This window comes from Trichosurus vulpecula, chromosome 1 (genome assembly GCF_011100635.1).
Source record: "Trichosurus vulpecula isolate mTriVul1 chromosome 1, mTriVul1.pri, whole genome shotgun sequence".
In the NCBI taxonomy this organism is placed as follows: Eukaryota; Metazoa; Chordata; class Mammalia; order Diprotodontia; family Phalangeridae; genus Trichosurus; species Trichosurus vulpecula.
Window position 1 is genome coordinate 35,919,798 of NC_050573.1, and position 19,986 is coordinate 35,939,783.

The 19,986-nt window shown below is 45.2% G+C and overlaps 1 protein-coding gene across 3 annotated transcripts in view; it reads right to left on the reverse strand.

The window, feature by feature from the left end:
• Nucleotides 1-19,986, reverse strand: part of KDM2B (lysine demethylase 2B) — a 145,004-nt gene that overhangs the window by 112,727 nt on the left and 12,291 nt on the right. The window lies entirely within an intron of this gene.

Genomic DNA, 19,986 nt, shown 5'->3' on the forward strand with positions numbered 1-19,986 from the left:
GCAAAATATGTGTCCGTCCTCTCAAGCGAGAGGTGAGGGGCTACAAGTGCAGAATGAGGCACACGCTGTTAGACATGACCAATGTGGTGACTTGTCTTGCTTCACTATACTTTGTTGCAAAGGACAGAGTGGGAACCACTGGGATGTGGCTTTAATGTAAAAAAAATTAATATAACACTTATTTATTACATTCTTTACTATATTTATAATGCATTTATATAATTTACATATATCATATATTACAATATATAAATACATATTTATTTCTATTATATCTCAATTTTACTATATTTATTATGTCATTAATATAACATTTATTTATGTTATTTACTATATTTATACTATTCTTATACAATTTATATATTATATATCATACACATTATATAATATATAAATGTATTTCTATTTCTATTACAATGTATATCTATATTTACTTTGATTTAACATTTTTATATTTATATATAAATATCGATATACATACTTATTATGTCACTAATAACATTTATTTATTGTTACTATATCTATATTTATTTATATAATGTATATATATCATATACATTATATAAGATATATTTCTATTTCTATTACAATATATCTAAATTTCACTATATTTACGTCATTAATAAAATATTTATTTATTATGTTATTTACTATATTTATATTTGTTGCATTTGTATATGATTTATATATTATATAGCGTATATATTAGAAATATACTTATGTTTCTATTATAATATACCTGTTTTATTATATTTATATTATTTATTATCTGTCATTAATATAACATTTATTTATGTAAAAGTCTGCAAGGTGAGTCATTAGGATGAAACCCTTTGGAATGCCAGTCGAATCTGAGGGAGCCCAGATTCCCTACACCCATCTCCATAACTGAGTGCCCTCTCGGAAAGCAGTTTAGTATCTCAGTTGGTTCCACACTAGCTTTAGAGTAAAGAATGTCATGTCTGGCACGTTAGCTGTGTGCCCTGGACATCTCTGAGACTCAGTTTCATCTGGAAAATGGGGGTGATAAGAACCGTAGGACCTAGCTCAGGGTTGTTACAAGGCTCGAGCGAGTTGATATGTGTAAAGCATTCTGTGACCACGGGAATTTGCTCAAGCTTAGCCTCCATAAAGAGAGATGCCGAGAACCCTTGCCCCTGCTTCTCTGCAAAGGTGGGGAACTAGGCTGCAAAACACTGGGTATCCATAAGAAATTTTCAACATGTTGATTAGTTTTGATGGAATGGCTTTTTCCTCTTTTTTTCTTCTTTATTACAAGAGATGGCTTTTTAGAAGGGGCAAGGATATCCTGAGAAATGTAGGTGATATAAAAACCAAAGATAGCAATTTTTAAAAATTCTTCATGTTGTTATGGGGAAGAAGAGAAGGTTGGACAGTCTGCCGGGTCGCCTGTTTGGTGTTTGGTTGCCTTGGGCCAAAAAAGACAAATTTCTTTTTCTTTCAGGAGAAGAAATCCACCAGAGGGCATCACTGAACCAAAGCTTGGCCTATAGATGTCCAAATCCTCATCGGAAAATTGTCCCCAAGATCCATTCACAGCTCGCCTTTGGGGCCAACCTTGCTCTCCACCCACCCCCCAATGTCCTCAGCACTGTCCCCCGCCCCTCCCCCAGGCCCCAGCTGGACCTTCTTCTTCCACCAAGGCGGCCAGGATACTGGCACCAGGGGCCTTGGATTCTCTCTTCAGCCCAGTTCGCTGGGCTTGCTTTCCCCCTTAACTCCTCTTGTCTTTCGCTCCACTCTCCTCTTCTCTCTGCCTTGGTGTTTTGTTCAGGGGGCACTGGACAAAGATCCATGGCCTGGGAGTCAGCAAGGCAGGAGATAAGAACTGGCTTATCTACCTTACTTGTCCTGTGCCTCTGAACAAATCTTTTTCCTTCTCTTGTCCCTCATTTTCCCCATCTGTCAAATGGCCATCATAATCCCTTCCCCAGGTCCCTTGCAGGGTGATGACAAGGGGACACTGTCATAACTAGCTAAGATCCAAACCCGACAAGAGTGCTATGAAGAAATAAGGGATTGAGGCAGCTCAGTGGCTTGGTGGATTAGAGCGCTGGACCTGGAATCAGGAAGAGCTGAGTTCGAGTCTTTCTCAGATGCCTACTAGCTCTGTGACCCTCGCCAAGCCATGGTATCAGACAAGACTGAACAACAACAGAATGATACTCCTAATGTATTTTTGAATGCCTCCTTTTCCTCATCTGTAAAATGCGTATGGTAGCAGCATCTACTGCCCAGGATTGCTGTGAGGGCCAAAGTGCTTTATACAGTATCTGGCAAACAGTAGGCACTACATAAATGTCAGCTTTGTGGGTTTTTATTTTCCCATTAACTGAATTTGAAAATTTTTAAATGGCCCTCATGGCTGTGTGGCTCCCTCCTGCTTTTACAGTGACAGTGACAACCAGTACTGAGAATCACATGGTTTTTAGGCCCTCCTCAATCTCCAAATTGGTGACTGGTGAATTTCCCAGTCCAATGTCCAACATGCAGGCATGCTGCTAGAGGAAGGGAATTAAGTCAGATGACTTTTGACGTTCTTTCTATAAAGGAAAGTTCAACAAGGAAGTGTCAGCTAAACGGAAAGATGATTTATAGGTATTTCTTGGAGAAAAATACATTAGGAGTATCATTCTGTTGTTGTTCAGTCTTGTCTGATTCTTCATGATTTGGGGTTTTCTTGGCAAGGATACTGTACTGGTTTACCGTTTCCTTCTCCAGCTCATTTTACAGATGAGGAAACTGAGGCAGAGTGAAGTGACTTGCCCAGGGTCATACAGATAGTAAATGTCTGAGGCTTGGTTTGAATTCAGGTCTTCCTGACTCAAGGCCCAATGCTCTATGCACTGTGACACCAGCTGCCCACTATTACTCTGATGTTGACTTAAAGGGCAAGAGAGAGGCCCATGAGGGTCACCAGAGTAAAGCAGTCCCATTTAACAGCCTGCATGTTCTTAGACTAGTCACTTTGCCAAGGAGGATTTCAGACTAGAAGACCCCTGAGGTCCCTGAGCATATGCTCTGCGATCCCCTAAAGATGCCTTGCACTTGAGAAATAGCACTAAAGACGTCACATCATCAAGGCCTTTAGATTCAGCAATCTGACTACTGGCCAGACTCTAAAGGTGGATCAAAGACCAAAAGAAATGCCCCTTAGGCACCAAGATGTTCACAGCCCCATTTTCTGTGGTTGCTAAAGACTAGTAATGGAATGGTTTCCCAGGATCTGGAGAATGTCTGAACAAACTGCAGCATGTGACTATAGTGTCCTATTACAGCACCAGAAATTCAGAGAAACTTGGGAAAACTTTTATACTTACTGATGCAGAGCAAAGGAAGGGAACCAGAAGAACAATAAACCCAGTGACTCCCATTAATCAAGTCAAGCGGAGCCTTGAACTCAAGTAGAAACAGTGTAGCATGCTGACTTAGAAAACCACAAATTAACATTATCTATGTTACACTGAATTTTTATTTTCTCAATCCTCATGCTCCTTGATCTCTCTGCAGCCACTGACACTGTTGAAGAACCTCTCCTGCCGTGGTACTATCTTCTCCCTGGGTATCTGGGACATCCCTCTCTCCTGGCTTTCCCCTTAGTAATCCAAGGGATCCTCCTTCAGATCATGTCCTCTAACCAGAGGTGTCCCATAGGGCTCTGTCCTGGGTCCTCTCCTCTTCTCTCTCTATACAGCTTCATTGGATGATCTCATCAGCTCCCGTGGATGAAATGACCACCTCTATGCTGATGGTTGGAGAATCTACCTGTTCTGCCCCAGTCTCTCTGCTGATGTCTAGTTTTGCATCTCCAACCATAGACATCTCCAATGGGATGTCCAGTGGACAGCTTAAACTCATGTCCAAAGCAGAACTCATAGTCTTTCCCTCTAAAACCTTCCCCTCTCCACACCACCCCCCTCCCCCAGCCATCCCTTTTACTATTGAAGCATCACCATCATCCCAGTTCCCCAGGCATCAGCCTGGTCACTTCACTAACAGCCTGCTGGTAGGTCTACCTGCCTCCAGTCTCTCCCCACTCCAATCCTTTCTCCATTCAACGAACAAAGAGATTTTCCTAAAATGCAGGTCTGACTGTGTCACCTCCCTTCTCAATAAACTCCAGTGACTCCCTATCACCCCTAGGATCAAATACAAAAATCCTGTCTGGCCTTCAAAGCCCTTTATAACCTGGTCCCCTCCCCCTTTTCTAGTCTTCTTACACCTTACTCCCCAACATAGACATATACGCTTTGATCCAGTAACACTGGCCTCCCAGCTGTTCCACAAACAAGACTCTCTCTCTCAGCTCCAGTCACTTTCTCTGTCTGTCCCCCCATGTCCAGAAGGCTCTCCTGCCATCACAATGACTACTGTCTTCCCTGGCTTCCCCAAAGTCCCAACCAATATCCCCTCTTTTACAGCAAGTTTTCCCCAACCCCCCTTAATTCCAGTGACTTGTCTCTGTTGATTATTTCCTATTCCTCCTGCACATAGCTTGCTTTGTACACACTTGTGTACATGTTTTCTTCCCCTTTAGACTGTAAGCTCCTTGAGGGCAGGGATGGTCTTTTGACTCTTTTCGTATCTCCAGCACTTAACACAGTGCCTGATACATGGTAGGCGCTTAATAAATGCTCATCGACTGATTATTTATTTTGTTAAACATTTCCCAATTACATTTGATCTGCTCCTTCTGTTGCTCAAGAGTTTCTGTGGCCTACAAGTTTTACATATCTGAAGTAAATGATTGTTTTTGTTCAGTCCTGTCCGACTCTCCATGACCTCATTGGGGTTTTTCTTGGCAGAGATACAGGAATGGTTTGCTATTTCCTTCTCCAGCTCATTTTACAGACGAGAAAACTGAGTCACCCAGGGTTAAGTCACTTACCCAGGGTGGCACAGGTAGTAAGTATCTGAGGCTGAATTTGAACTCAAGATGAGTCTTCCTGACTCTAGACCTGGTGCTCTGTGCACTATGGCACCACCTAGGTGCCCCAAAGTAAATGATAGCAACACTGAAAAGGAGCCCAACTCCAAAAACTTGTAACAGCAAGGCTTAAGTCTGGAGAGCCCAAGATGAAGTCTTATCTCCCTCCTCTTGGTGAGGGGCCACAGGGGTAAAATGGTACATACACTGTCTGGCATGGCTGGGTTTACTTGACTCTGTTGGTTTGCAAAGAGGGAGGGTTCACTGATGGGGGTGGTACAAAACTCGCTATGATGAAGGAAGAAAGAGGTACCAATAAAACTTTTACCCCAGAAAGAGAAAAATACCATGAAGGAAACGTGCGAATGCAAAAAGAGGTGTGAAAAGGGTGGTAAGAATGAGCGATAACCTCAGAAGCGGTCAAGAAGCAGCTTCCTCCATGAGGCAGAAAGGTGGAGGGCTCCAGGAGCAGGAAGGTGTATACACTATCACCAATGTCATGCTGAAAGAGACATTTGAGGTCACCTAGTCCACCCCTCTTGTTTTATAGATGAAGAAAGGGAGAACCAGAGAAACAAAGTGATTTGCTGAGGGCTCAAAGGTAGTAAGCATCAAAGTCAACAGTGGTGTGCTTGCTGATAAATATTCGACTACCAGCTTGGGGAGGGGGGGAAGGGAAACTGCACACACTTTTAAGTTTAATATACATTATAAACATTTTCTCCATCACTTTCTTAACTCCAGACAATCCACACAACCATATGACTAAAAGCCCACTGGGTAGCGTTTGTCGATTTCAGAGAAATGTATGCTCACGCTGAAAAAGTTTGTCCTGCCTGCAACAGACCCCTGAGAAGCATGATTTGAACTCAGATCCTCTGACTTCAAGGTCACTGGCACTTTCCATCACACCACACTGCCTCCTTATCCCAGATGGTGACTTCATTCATGGGTTTTCCTTCACTGTTTTTCTTTGGCAAGGTACTGCCTCTTTGTTATATGGACATTTTGGATGCAGAAAGGAGAGGGGGAAAATTATGTATGGAACCTTGATAAAATCCACTTGAGAAGAAACACAGCCCCTCAAATAAAAAGGCTTGAGGAGAGACACAGGCTGTCCTAAGAAGCTGAGACAAAAAGGAACCCTCCGCTAACTGTCTTACCAGGACTTCTAGGAAGGCAGAGCACTGAGGGAGGTGGAGATGTCTGGAGGGCATTGTGGTATAGGGTTCATTTGCATATGACTCTTTTCAGAGTTTTGAAGGTTATCACTAAGAAACTGTAAATCAAAGAACTATTTGGGGACTATGGGACGAGAAAACAGGAGCTGTCAAGGTCATATCTGACAAAGAGCAGATTTTTTTTCCATCTTAAGTTAGAGATGGGTACTCCTTAGGGAAAAAAAACTCGGATTTGAGACAAAAGAAGAATTGAGAGGCTGCTAAATGAAGACAGAAGCAGGAGAAGCAGATGAATTCATGAGGAGTTAGGAACAGAAGACACAAGGGTCAACCAGAAGAGATGTTCACAGAGCTGCCTGACAGTGGAGATCTGTGGATTTTTGCTGGTATCTTCACTGTTTGGAGGAGAGGTAATGCTTCACTGAGAGCTGATCGGATGAAGAAATACAATATTGCCTGCCCCTCAGAACTATCGACCTTCTGAGAAAAGGGAAACCTCTCAGAGATCTGCCTTTTCTGCTTACTTTGATAGAGATGCTTCTATGATAGATAGAGCACTGGTGCTAGAATCAAGAAGACCTGAGTTCAAATACAGCTTTAGACACTCAGCTGTGTGACCCTGCCAAGTCTCTTAACCTCTGTCTCAGTTTCCTCAATCTGTTGAAAAAAATGACAATAATAACCACAACTATCTCTCAGGATGGTTATTAGGATAAAACGAGACAATGTTTAGAAAGCACTTTGTGAACCTTAAAGTGCTATAGAAATACTAGTTATTACTGTTGTTATGTTTCACATGAGGAGAAGAAATAGAGGGAGATAGTTTGACATCCGAACCGCCGACTGAAGAAAGGATGTGGCTTTGCTGAGAGCTGACTGGAGAAAACAGAATCTTCTGCTATTTGAGGAGTGGATTTTAGCAAGGCAAGCTAACCCTATCCCTATTCTCAGAGGCCCAGAGAAGATCTGAGGGACCTGGCAGTTCTCAGGCTCTATCAGATTGCTTTGTCGATAAAAGTGCACAACAATTTCACAGCCCCCCTGCCAAGGGTGGCTATGTGCCAAAAAGAGCTTGACCCTGTTTTAGCAGCCCAAGAGTAACAGAGAAACAGCTTTTCCCAACAGATGATGCACGGTTAAGATTATTCTCTAAAGACAGCAAGTTGTCTTAAATCACGAGTCTGCCCAGACACAAGGGTTTTCCCACTTGTGTGTTTCATATTGAAGGTCTCTTTACGTGTGTGCCTACTCTCCCCCATGGACAATGCCAGCATTAGTGGGAGAGTCTGACTCACAAATGAGTTATGGTTAGACTTATATTTAATTACTCTCACCTCCTACCTAGTATGTGTTATGATAAGATATTCCCGGTTTATACTCAATAGAAGAAGATGTGTCATGATTATCCTTCCTCTTGTTTTCTACTAAGTAAACATTCTGGTTATCATTTTCGTGTTCATTTGGAAAGTGTTTCTTGTTTAAGAATCCATTTAGTTGTGATTGATTTTATATAAATGGTAAACATATGCTTGGCAGTTCAAAGGCGATGGTGGTAAGTAAGAGGGCATTTTTCCCCTCCTCCCCTACCCAGGGTTACTCCTAGAACCTTGAGACAATCTGAGCTGTAGCAGCATGGTTATACCACCTTTACCTGCTCACTGGGTACAGATGGGGTGAACAGAACAGCCCCAGCTCAGGGGGAGAATGAGATACAGAGAGTCAGAGAGAGAGAGACACACAAAGATAGTGACAGAAACAGAGAGAGACAGAAAGACAGAAAGAGACTCAGGGAGGCACACAGAGATGCTGACAGAGACAGAGAGACACACAGAGATAGTGACAGTGACAGAAAGACAGAAAGAGACTCAGACAGACAGAGAGGCACACAGAGACTGTGACTGAGAGAGACACAGAGATAGTGACAGAGACAGACAGACTCAGAGGGACAGAGAGGCACACAGAGACGGTAACTGAGACAGAGAGAGACAGAGATAGTGACAGAGACAGAGAGAGACAGAAAGAGACTCAGAGAGAGATAGAGACAGACTGGGGAGAGTTAGACGTTGGTGTCTGTTTTTGGTTTGGGGTTGTGAGTAAAGATTAATATCTAAAAAGCTAAAATGAGGAAAAGGAATGAAAAAGGTAAAGCTCTGAGATCTCTCTCTAGATCTATGATCCTATGAACTAATAAAACTTACTTTTAAATAATAAAAATAGCTAACATTTCTATAGTACTTACTAAGTGCCAAGCTCTGTGCCAAGCACTTTACAATGATCTCATTTGATCCCCACAACAACCCTGGGAGATAGGTGCAATCATTCTCCCCATTTTACAGATGGGGAAGCTGAGGCAAACGGGTCAAGCAACTTGCCCAGGATCCCACAGTAAGTGTCTGAGGCTGAATTTGAATTCAGGTCTTCCTGACTCCAGTGTTCTATCCACTGTGCCAAAGTGAGAGAAAGAAAATGAACAGCTGAAATGCTCCACTGGTCCTCAAGAAATACTTAACACCCAGGGGAGGACATCAGGCACATTGAGGAGTTTCTCACTGGAAGATTATGTGAAGAACCTCACAGGAGAAGTTATGGATGGGCTGGGATATGGACCACGAAGGAAATACTGCCCAATGATGAAGTCCTATTGTTCTGGCCTCAGGCAGGGCCTGCTCTTCCCAGACCAGCAGACTCTCCTCAAAACTCCTGCCCAATGAGTCAAAATCCACAGTCAGCAGGCATTTCTTAAGCGCTTATTATGGACTAGTCAGAACACTCCACCCCTATCCCAGGCCCTCCTCACTTTAAAGATCTCTCCTCTCCCCATCCCATCCCCCTGGCAGCTCCCCACCATTACTGACCCTCAAAGGGAGTCACCGAGCTGGTCGGTTAAGCCCTGGGCCCAGACTCCACACTCCCTCTGAGTGATCTCAGAAGCTCCAAATGGGTCAATAAGCATCTCTGTGCAGACGGTAACCGAGTGTACTGAGCCAGGCCCAACCCAGCTTCCTGAAGCACAAGCCCATTTTACCAACAACCTGGAGGAGAGCTCCATGCTGCCTCCCCACCCACATCCTCATCTCAAACTCCACAATACAAAACAAGTCATAGACCTCCTCCCCAAATCCACCCCTCATCTAGGCTGTCCCCGTTCTGTTCAGGACAACACCATCCTTCCAGTTTGCTCAGGTGGCATACCGGAAAGAATGATCGACATGGAGTCTGAAAGACCTTGGCTGAAATCGCTCCTTAGATACTTGTTAGCTGAAAGACTCCGGGGCAAATAATTTACCCCACAGCTAGGTGGTACATAGAGTGCTGGGCCTGGAGTCAAGAAGACCCGAGTTCAAATACGGCCTCAGACACTTACTAACTGTTGTGACCCTGAGCAAGTCACTTAACCTGTTTGCCTCAATTTCCCTAACTGTAAAATATTAATAGTAACAGCACCTACCCTGCATGGTTATTGTAAGGATTAAATGAGATGATAATTGTAAAGCATTTAGCCATAGTAAGCCCCATATTTTATGGTTGCCCAGTCATTTCAGTTGTGTCTGAATCTTTGTGGCTCCCCCCCATCTGGGGTTTTCTTGGCAGATACTGGAGCGGTCTGCCATCTCCTTCTCTGGCTCATTTGACAGATGAGGAAACTGAGGCAAACAGGGTGAAGTGACTTGTCCAGGGTCACACAGCTAGTAAGTGTCTGAGGCCACATTTGAACTCAGGAAGCTGGGTCTTCCTGACGCCAGGCCCTGAGCTCTATGCACTATGGTGCCACCCGGCTGCCTAAGCCCTATATTAATATTAGCTATCATTATGACAATTATTTTAAATTTTTCTGTTTTGATTTCTTCATCTGGAAAATGGGATAATAAAAGCACCTACCTCCCTACGTTGTTGTGAGGGTCAAACGAGGTAACACACCCTGTGTTTTAACAACCTTAAATTGATATACAAATGAATGTTGGATATTCTCCTTCTTCCACTCACCCTGGGTCCTAACCTTAGTTAACAGCATCTTTCACCGTTCTCCCTCCATCATTCCCCCATCAAATCGGTCACCAAGTTTTGTCTCCTTCCGTAACACCAATGACATCCACCTGCATGTTTCTTCTCCCATCACTGCCAGCCTAATTCAGTCCCTCATTTTATATTTTTAGCAAACTGAGGCCCAGTTAAGGGTCTGGATCAAACGTCATATTATGTCAGGTGCTATACAGACCTTGGAGTGACAAATTAATTGATCCTCATCAATACCCACAAGCCATACACATCATTTCTCATCCTAGCATCAACCCATCTGGTCCAGCCCAGACCAGGAAGGGAAGTCCTACGGGCAAAGCTGTGATTCGCACCCACGTCTGGGGCTGGATGTATGCCAAAGTTGGCTTCTGAGCCTCCTTCTCTGCTTGGGTACCAGGTTCACTCATCACTCAGCCCAGGAAAGTGGCCTAACATCCTCACATTCCACCAGAAGCCAAGGCCTGAGCCAGAGGTGAGAAGAGGGAGCGGGAGGCAGCAGTCACTGTATTAGGAGCTGAAGGCATACGGGGACGGTGATTTACAGGGTTGTTCTGTGCTAAGAATAGCCAGGCTGCTCAGAGCTCCAGGGTGAGATTCTGGACAGGCCACAGCTCCCCAGGTATCCTGGAAGCCGTGGCCTCACTGACTGCTGAGTGCCACGACCAGAGGGAGCAGACCAAAATCAGTGCTCCTCTGAGTCAATTAGCCACGTCTGGGACCCACTGGAAGCTGATGGTCCCTCCTCCCCTTATTAACACGAATAAACACATAACAGAGGTAGCATTTGGGTCACAGAGGGCTGGGAGATTTAAATTCAAATATGATTTATAAAGGGTATGACCCAAAGAACTCACAGAATCATCTGAGTCAACGCAGAATTAACCCCTCATCTCTTCGTTTTGTTCATATCCGTCCTATCCCAAAGTTTAGCACAATGCCTGGTACACAGTAGGGGGCTAATAAATGTTTATTGATTATTTAATCCCTGTATGTATATGGACAGCTAGGTGTCACAGTCGACAAGACCTGCCAGCCGGGAAGTCAGGAGGACCTGAGTTCAAATGCAGCATCAGACACTTACTAGCTGTGTGACCCTGGGCAAGTCACCTTGCCCTGTTTGCCTCAGTTTCCTCATCTGTCAAATGAGCTAGAGAAAAAAATGACCAACTACTCCAGTAATCTTTGCCAAGAAAACTCCAAAAAGGGTCATGAAAAGTCAGATACAACTGAACAACAACACACTTACACATGCAAACATTGTGTCCACCAAGAGAAAAGTTAGTTCCATGAAGCCTATTTCATTTTTGACTCTGTATCCCCAGGCACTAGCACAAGGCCTCGCATAATTCTATTTAATAATAATAATAACCTTTTAAGGTTTGCAAAGCACTTTACAAATATTATCTCAACTGACCCCACAACAGCCTTGCCAAGTAGGTACCTTTATCATCCTCATTATTTTCCAGATGAGAAAGGCTAGGCAGAGAGGTTCAGTGACTTGCCCAGGGTCACACAGGTACTAGGTGGCTGAGGTCACATTTGCACTCAGATCTTCCTGACCCCAGGCCTAAGTGCCTCGGAGTATAATATAAATGCTAAGTAACGACTGTGAGTTGGGACTTGGCACCAAAGAGAGATTGAGAAGGCACAGAGCGACAACTCCACATAATGTCAGACCTTGTCTAAAAAAGCTGCTTAGTTTTATTAACCTGCTTTCTTTTCCCCTTCTTTCCTTGCTTTCTGAGAGGGGGAGAAAGGAGAGAGACACTGAGAGAGGAAATATTTTTAAAAAACCAATAAAAACTGTATCTTGAAAAAATAAAATACCTCCTTGTTGGTTGACTGGTTGGTTGGTCATTGATCAGTCAACAAGCATTTTTTTAAATGCATTTTTATTTATTACATTAAATACTTCCCAATTGCACATAAAAAAATTTATTTTTTTAAGATTGAGTTCCATACTTTCTCCCTCTCTCCCACCTCTCAAGAAAGCAAGCAATGCATCGATTATACACATGAAGTCATGCAAAACCTATTTCTATATTAGCTACAGCAAGCATTTCTTAAGCACCTACTATGTGCTGCTACATACTAGCATGGTATGGTAGGCCTCACAGCTCTATCTCTCTGAGGCCAGCTACCCAAAACCTCCCTAGAGAGCCCTGAGTCTTTCATCAGTTTCACCTTCCACAAAATGGGCATGATACCTGGTCCTACTTTTGAAGATTAACGAGATCGTGCAGAAGAATGCTTTGCAACAAGCCAAGTGATTTATCCTAGCTCTGCTCTGCTCTAACTCAGAGTTAGGACCTAGGGATGTTGGAAGGATAAAAATGGGATAATATTTGTGACGTATCTGGCACATAGTAGGTGCTTTATAAATGGTAGCTATTATCATTAGTAGAGACATTCTCTTTTTCAATCCAGCCTCCTAAACAGCATCCAGGAACTCTGCCACCAACTCCAATTATTTCCCACCCCATCTCAAGAATATACACCAAGTTCACCTCCTGGGCTGGGGGGAAGAAGCCAGGTATGCCCCTGACACACAGATGTATCATTCAATAGGCTGGGGATGGAGGGGCATCAGAGAGGATTCCATAAGCTCTCTGCTTCTGATAGAGGTCCACAGACTGAGTAAATAAAGGACAGAGACCTTCCTAGAAGCAGAGATTAATTGTACATGACCAACTCCCTGCCCAGTGTAGACAAAAGTGACCAGCCCGCTGTACACACGGACCTCCTCTACCCCAAAAGGATTCCTTCCACTTTCAATAGTCAACACACATTTATTAAGTGCCAGGCACTATGCTAAATGCTGGGGATACAAAAGAGGCAAAAACTAGTCCTGCCCTCAAGAAGCTTATGGTCTAACAGGGGAGACACCAACCAATGATGGACAAACAGGACAGGATATAAATATACACACACACACACACATACACACACACACACACACACACACATATATATGTATATTTAGAGAGAGGGAGGGAGGGAAAGAGAGAGACACCGAGACACAGAGAGAAAGAGAGGGGGAGGGAGGGAGGGAGGGAAAGAGGGAGGGAGAGAGGATAAATAGAAAACAATGAGAGGAAAGGCACTGGAATTAAAAGCAATTGAGAAAGGCTTTCTGTAGAAGGTAAGGTTTTAGCTGTACTTAAAAGAAGCCAGGGAAGTTTGTAGTGAAACAATCACTGAATTTGGTGTCAGATCTGTATTCAAATCCTGATTCCAACATGTAGCAGCTGGACAGCTGGGCAGCTGGGCAGAAGTCACTCTGCAGATGTAAAATGCAGAGCGACAGGATCCTCGGGCCATAGATTTAGAGCTAGAAGGACCTTAGAGGCTGTCCTGCCAATGCCTTCATTTTACAGATGAGGAAACCAAGGCCCAGAGGTCTAGCAGGAAGCACTGCCTCTAGAAATGAGCCGTTCTCTCCCCTGCCAACCTGTTCCTGACCGTCTGGACTCCAGAGCCATGCATCAGCTGCTGTCTGCTCCTGGAACTTGGCACAGAAGCTGGAGCCCCCTCACCCTGGAACATCCTGTCACCCTGAAGCTCTCCACAAGGCCAACTGCCCTTCTCCCACTGGAGAGGTCCTCCTGGGGCCTGCCATCTTGGGAAGATGCCCCTGCCTGCCAGCCTTCATCCCTACCAGCCCTGCTCCTGACTCTGAAGGCTTCAAAACTCAAGCTGCCCATGGCCAGGACCTCCTCCTCAACCCTGCTTTTCTACTCCCCTTGGAACAGAAGCTCCTTGAGGCCAGGGACTGTTTTTCTTTTTGCTTGTACTTTTATCGCCAGTATTTAGCACAGTTCCTGGTATATAGTAAGTGCTTAATAAATCCTTCCTTCCTCCCTTCCTCTCCTCCTTCCTTCCGTTCTTCTCATCTCTCCTTTCTTCCTTCCACTCTTTTCTCCCTCCCTTTCTACCCTTCCTTCCATTCTTATCTTCTTCCCATCCTTCCTTCCACACTTTCCTTCCTCTTTTTCTTCCTTCCATTCTTTCTTCCATTTCCTTCTTTCCCTTCCTCCATTCCATTCTTCCCTCCCTCCTTTCCTTTCCTCTCCTCCTTCATTCTTATCTTTTTCCTTCCTTTCTTTTCTCTCTCCCTTTCTACCCTTTCTTCCATTCTTACCTTTTTCCTATCCTTCCTTCCATTCTTTCCTTTCTTCCTTCTATTTTTCCTCCTTTCCTTTCCTCCATTCCATCTTCCCTCCCTCCCTTCTTTTCCTCCCCTCCTTTCTTCCATTCTTTCCTTCTTCCTTTCCTTCCCTCCTTCCCATCCTTTTCTTCCATTCTTTCCTTCCTTTCATTCTTCCCTCTCTTCCATTCTTCCCTTTCCCCTTTCCTTCCTTTCCTTGTTTCCTTCTCCCTTCCTTCCTCCCACTCTCCCTTTCCTCTCTCCTTTTCTTCCTTCCTCCCATCCTTTTCTCCCTCTCTTCCATTCTTCCCTTCCTCTCTCTTTTCCTTCCTTTCACTCTTCTCTCCCTTCCTTCTTTCCATCCTTCCCTTTTCCCCTTTTCTTCCTTTCTTCCCTCCATTTTTCCCTTCCTCCCATTCCTCCTCCTTCTTTCTTCTTCTCCTTTCTTCCTCCCTCCTTTCCTTTCTTCCTTTTGTCCTGTACTACCCATATATGTCAAATGTAAGAGCCCCAGTCTCCCCTCCTCCCAGTCTGGTCTTCTATCTACTATACTTAACAATCTCTCCAATATGCAGATTATTAACATAATAAATTACCCAGCTGTACTCCAGACCTATGACTTCATCAGTGATGAAGCAAACGCCCTGGATCAAGCCAGCTCAGCACCTTTCACGCACCTTCCAGAGGTCTTAGTCTGCCTGAGTTCCCTACCTGAAAAGTAAAATGATTTATCCAGGGCCACACAGCCAGTAGTTACGAAAGGTAAGACCCGAACCCAGATTTTTCTGACCCTAAATCCACTTCCTCACGATTTCTCCCAGACAGAATCAATTTTAATTAAGTATTGATGTAAATAACTACAGAATTGCACAAGAATTTATCTCAGGAGTGAATGAGTCATTCTGAGCATCCTCCATAGGCGCTGGTTATCTAGGCTGGAAGTTCTAATGCCCTCATCGGATTCCACTTGGGAGGCAGTGTCCTGCCCTGAGCAATGGCTAGGGCCTGGGGTATGTATGACATCATCGGGTCTGGGTTCAAACCCCAGCTGTGCTCCTGCCCTCCTACCTCTCCAGGCCTCAGTCTCCTATAGCAGAAAGGAGAAAAGCCTGGACAGATGGTATCTAAGGCCTCACTTAGTTCTGAAATTTCTTGGCTACTCAGTCTGTTACTTCCCCGGGAGCTGGGAGAGTCTCCGCTCTAATCCTACTGATCTGGGCCACTTTGGGGCAGAGGCCTCCCCCCAGATTCCTGGCTGCATGTGGGTGACCCCCACCTCCATCACCCCCATTCTGACCCCCAATCTGGCTGTTTGACACTTTAGCTGGACCTGAGAAGAATCTCAGGGCCAGGGCATCAGGAAGCTGAGTTCTTCATGGGGGTCAGAGCATATCCCAAAGCTCTCCTTTGGGGACTGCTGACTCTTGGACCCCAGGGTCCTATAGGCCCACAGTTCTGGAATCCTAAGGCGCCGTAAAGTCTTTAAATTACAGCAGGAATTCTCCACTTGCAAGTGGAGCCTAACAGTCCTAAGTAGGCCAACAGCCTCCATGCCCCCTCCCCGCCTCTTCTTCTCCTCCTTCTCCATTTGCATTCTCAGCTCACAGCCCCAGCCTCCCGCTGCAGGCACATCAGACAAATTCCAAGGGGAAATTAATCCTCTGCCCGCCTACAGCTTTAAAGAATCCCTTGCCCCACCCCAACCCCCATCCCCTACCCAGGGTCCAGCATGTGGGGCCCAGAGCTGGCTACCCAGGCCTAGAGCTGGCTTAGCACAGTCTATTTTAAAGTCCCATTGAAATAAAAGCCTAGTGTTTGACCTGAGCTTGAGGGCACCCAAAGACTTTGACCACCCCCTCCTCCAGGCACCCCTTCTCTCCCCTGGTCTCAACCAAGGACGGGCCAGGAAATGCTTGGATTTCACCCCCTCCCCAGCTCCAACTCCTCAGATAAAGGCCAGCGCCAGCAACCCACCCAGTCACCAGCACTGCACGATCTGGAGCTGTCCACACAGGACGTCTCACTCCGGCCTTCATGCCTTGGCATGGACTGTATCCTGGTAGGGGCTCTTTCCCCTCTTCCAAACCTCATGAAAGCCCCCTCTCCAGTCGAGGTCAGCTCAAGCAGCGCCTGCTTCAGGAATCGTCCTGCCACCCTCCTTCATCAGCGCACTCTTCCCCTGCCCCAACTGCTTTTATCTGCTTTGTTATTTTGCATTAATTGGTCTACTCACATGCTGCCTGCATTCAACAGACTTGGATGAATTAGTGTCATTATTAGCTGTCATCTCAATCCATCAATATTTACTAAAGACCTCCTGTGTGCCAGGTGGGCAGCTAGGTGGCACCATAGTACATAGAGCTCTGGCCTGGAGTCAGGAAGACTCCTCTTCCAGTGTTCAAAGGTGGCCTCAGACACTTCCTAGCTGTGTGACCCTGAGCAATCACGTAATTTTGTTTGCCTCAGTTTCCTCATCTGTAAAATCAGCTGGAGAAGGAAATGGCAAACCACCCAGTATCTCTGCCAAGAAAGAGTGGGACACCAAAAACAAAAACTAAACAAAGTACCAGGCACAGTAGTCCAGGTCCACCAATTTTTTCTGGCATACAGCAAGTGTATAATAAATGCTCAGCAAGTTCAGTTGAGGTTATTCATCATGACATAGTCAAGAAAAGACATAAGCACCCAGAGGGCAGGGCCCGATTTCTTCCTTGCCATTCTATCCTTAATGCCAAGCACAGTGCCTGGCATGGGGTGGTTACATAATAAAAGTCTGTTGATTAAGTAAATCCTGAACTGGGGAGTCAAGAGAGCTGGGTTCTCTCTAATCCCAGCTCTGCCTTGCTCTGTGTGGTGGGGGAGAGGGAAAGGAGAGAAGGAATTAAAAAGCATCGATGATGATATGGGCAGCTAGGTGATGCCGTGAACAAAGCACTGGGCCTGGAGTCAGAAAGACTCACCTTCTAGAGTTGAAATATGGCCTAACACACTGATTATCTGTGTGACCCTGGACAAGTCACTTAACCCTGCATGCCTCAGTTATAAAATGACCTGGAGAAGGAAACAGCAAACCACTCCAGTATTTTTGCCAAGAAGACCCCAAATGGGGGCAGCTAGGTGGTACGGTGGATAGAGTGCTGGCCCTGGAGTCAGGAGGACTCAGGTTCAAATCCAGCCTCACTTACTAGTTGTATGACCCTGATTGCCTCAAAAAGAAAAGAAAAAAAAAACAAATGGGGGCATGAAGAGCCGAACACAACTAAAAAACAATTTAACACAAATAGGTGATAATAACAACACTCTGTTTTTCTGTAACATTCAAAGCACTTTGTTTACAATAACTCTGCCATGGATTTGAAGTCATGGGTTCAAATCCCATCCCTGACACTAACTATGCAAACTTTGGCAAAGAATTTAACCTCCCTGGGGCTTAGTTTTCCCCTGTGCAGAATGAATAGATTGGAGCAGATTTTTAAGGTCCCTTCCAGCTATGGGGGGGGACACATAGAACTACTATCCCCCTTTAAGGGGGCAGCACCTTGTAGGAGAAAGAGTATTCCTGCCTTCAGGCAGGAGACAACGAATCCCAACTCAGACAATTCAACTACTGGCTTCTTGACAACAAAGAGTAAGATAACTTCTCTGGGCCTCTGCAAAGTTAAACCACTTGAAAAAGCACCACCAAGGCTTTTTCCTGTGGCGAGGGAAGCCAGGGGTAAACCTTGGATGACCATTTTTGGGGTATCATGGCACTGCACAGCACAGCGGGTTTTGGAACCAGAGAACCTGTCTGACCTTGGGGAAGTTCCTTAACATCTCTGGGTCTCAGTTCTCTCTTCTGTAAAATGAAGAACCTGAACTATTTGGGCCTCTGAGATTCCGAGATCTGCAGGTTCTAGAGCCATGTGTGCAGGAAAGGAATTTAAAATCTCTGGGTTCCTCACTTGGACTTAAATGGCCTCTGAGATGCCTTCCAGCTTGAAGTCTATGACCCAATGATCCATGTTATAGAGTAAGAAAAGTAGAGTTCAGCCAAGGGGCCTGAGTAGCCTCCTTCTGGTCAACCGACTAAGGCCAGAGCAGATGGATGATCTAATGATCCGTGAGACACTCACCAAGCAGTTAGGAAGCACTAGTGATAGAACCAGGCACAGTGCTAAGTGCTCCGGGTACAAAGAAAGACAAAAAACCTAGCACAGTGAGCCCTGGCTCTTGAGTCTTGTCTGACACTGGACACCTGTGTGACCTTTCACAAGGCATTCACCTTGCGCGGGAGTCAGTCTCCTTCTCTGTACAATGGGGTGAGGGGGTGCCTGAGGTCCTTCACCTAGTCCTCTGCCTCCAAGCCAGGTCTACACCCCACTCACTGTCTCTGAGAACACTTCTATCTTGAAAGTTGGATGATTCCACACTACATTGGAACCTTAAGCTACATTCTAACACCCTGCTTAGTCAGGAAACACCTCCCCCTTTCCTTTCTGGGAAATGCAGACAAAATGTAAAAAGTCTGGTGTAAAATCAGTGAAATCCACTGGAAAAAAGGGTATAAGAGGTGAAAATGGAGTAGGGGAAGGGAAGGAGAGAAATGAGAGAAGGAAAGGGAGGGAGGGAAGAAGAGAGGGAGGAAAGAAGAGAGGGAAGGAGGGAAGAAGGGAGGAAAGAGAAGGAGGGAGGAAAGAAAAAAGGGAGAGAAGGAGAGAGGAAAGAATAGAAGGAGGAAGGGACAAAGGGAAGCAGGAGGGAGGGAAGAAGAAAGGAAGGGAAAGAAGGGAGGGAAGAAAGGGAGGGAAGGAAGGAAAGAAGGAAGGAAAAGAAGGGAAAGGAGGGAGGGAAGAAGAGAGAGGGAAGAAGAGAGGAAGGGAAAGAAGGGAGGAAAGAAAGGGAGAGAAAGAAGGAAAGAAGGAGGGAGGAAGGGAAAGAATGGAGGGAAGAAGGGAGGAAAGAAGGGAGAGGGAAGGAAGAGGAAAGAAGAGAAAGAGGAAGGGAGGGAAGAAGGGGGGAAGAAAGGAAGGGAAGGAAAGAAGGAAGGGAAAGGAGGGAAGGAAAAAGAAAAAAGGAAGGCAAGAAGCAAGGGAAAGAAGAAGGGAGGAAAGAAGAGAGGGAGGGAGGAAGGAGGAAGAGAAGAAGAGGAAAGAGGGAAGAAGAGAGGAAAGGAAAGAAGGGAGGGAAGGAAAGAAAGAAGGGAAAGGACAAAAGGAAGAAGAAAAAGGGAAGGCAGGAAGCAAGGGAGGAAAGAAGAGAGGAAGGAAAGAGAGAGAGAAGAAGAGAGGAAGGGAAGGAAGGAAAGAAGGAAGGAAGGGAGGAAGGAAGGAAAGAGGAAGAAAGGGAAAGGAGGGAGGGAAAAAGAAAAAAGGAAGGCAGGAAGGAAGAGAGGGAGGAAGGGAGGAGGGAAGAAGAGGAGAGAGAGAAGAAGAGAGGAAAGGAAAGAAGGGAGGGAAGGAAGGAGGGAGGGAAAGAAAAGAGGGAGGGAGGGAGAGAGAACGAAGAATGGGAGGAAAAAGAGAGAACAGATGGGAAATTGAGAAAAAAAATCCAAACAAAAATTTCCCCAACAACTACACTAGAGGGGGATAATTCACCTTCCAGGAGACAAAGAAAAGGCTTTCCACCTTCCTGAGCTCCCCAGAAAAGCAGCTAAGTCCGCCTGCAGCTCCAGCAAGGCAGCAGGGAGGGACAAAGGTCAAAGAGGAGGG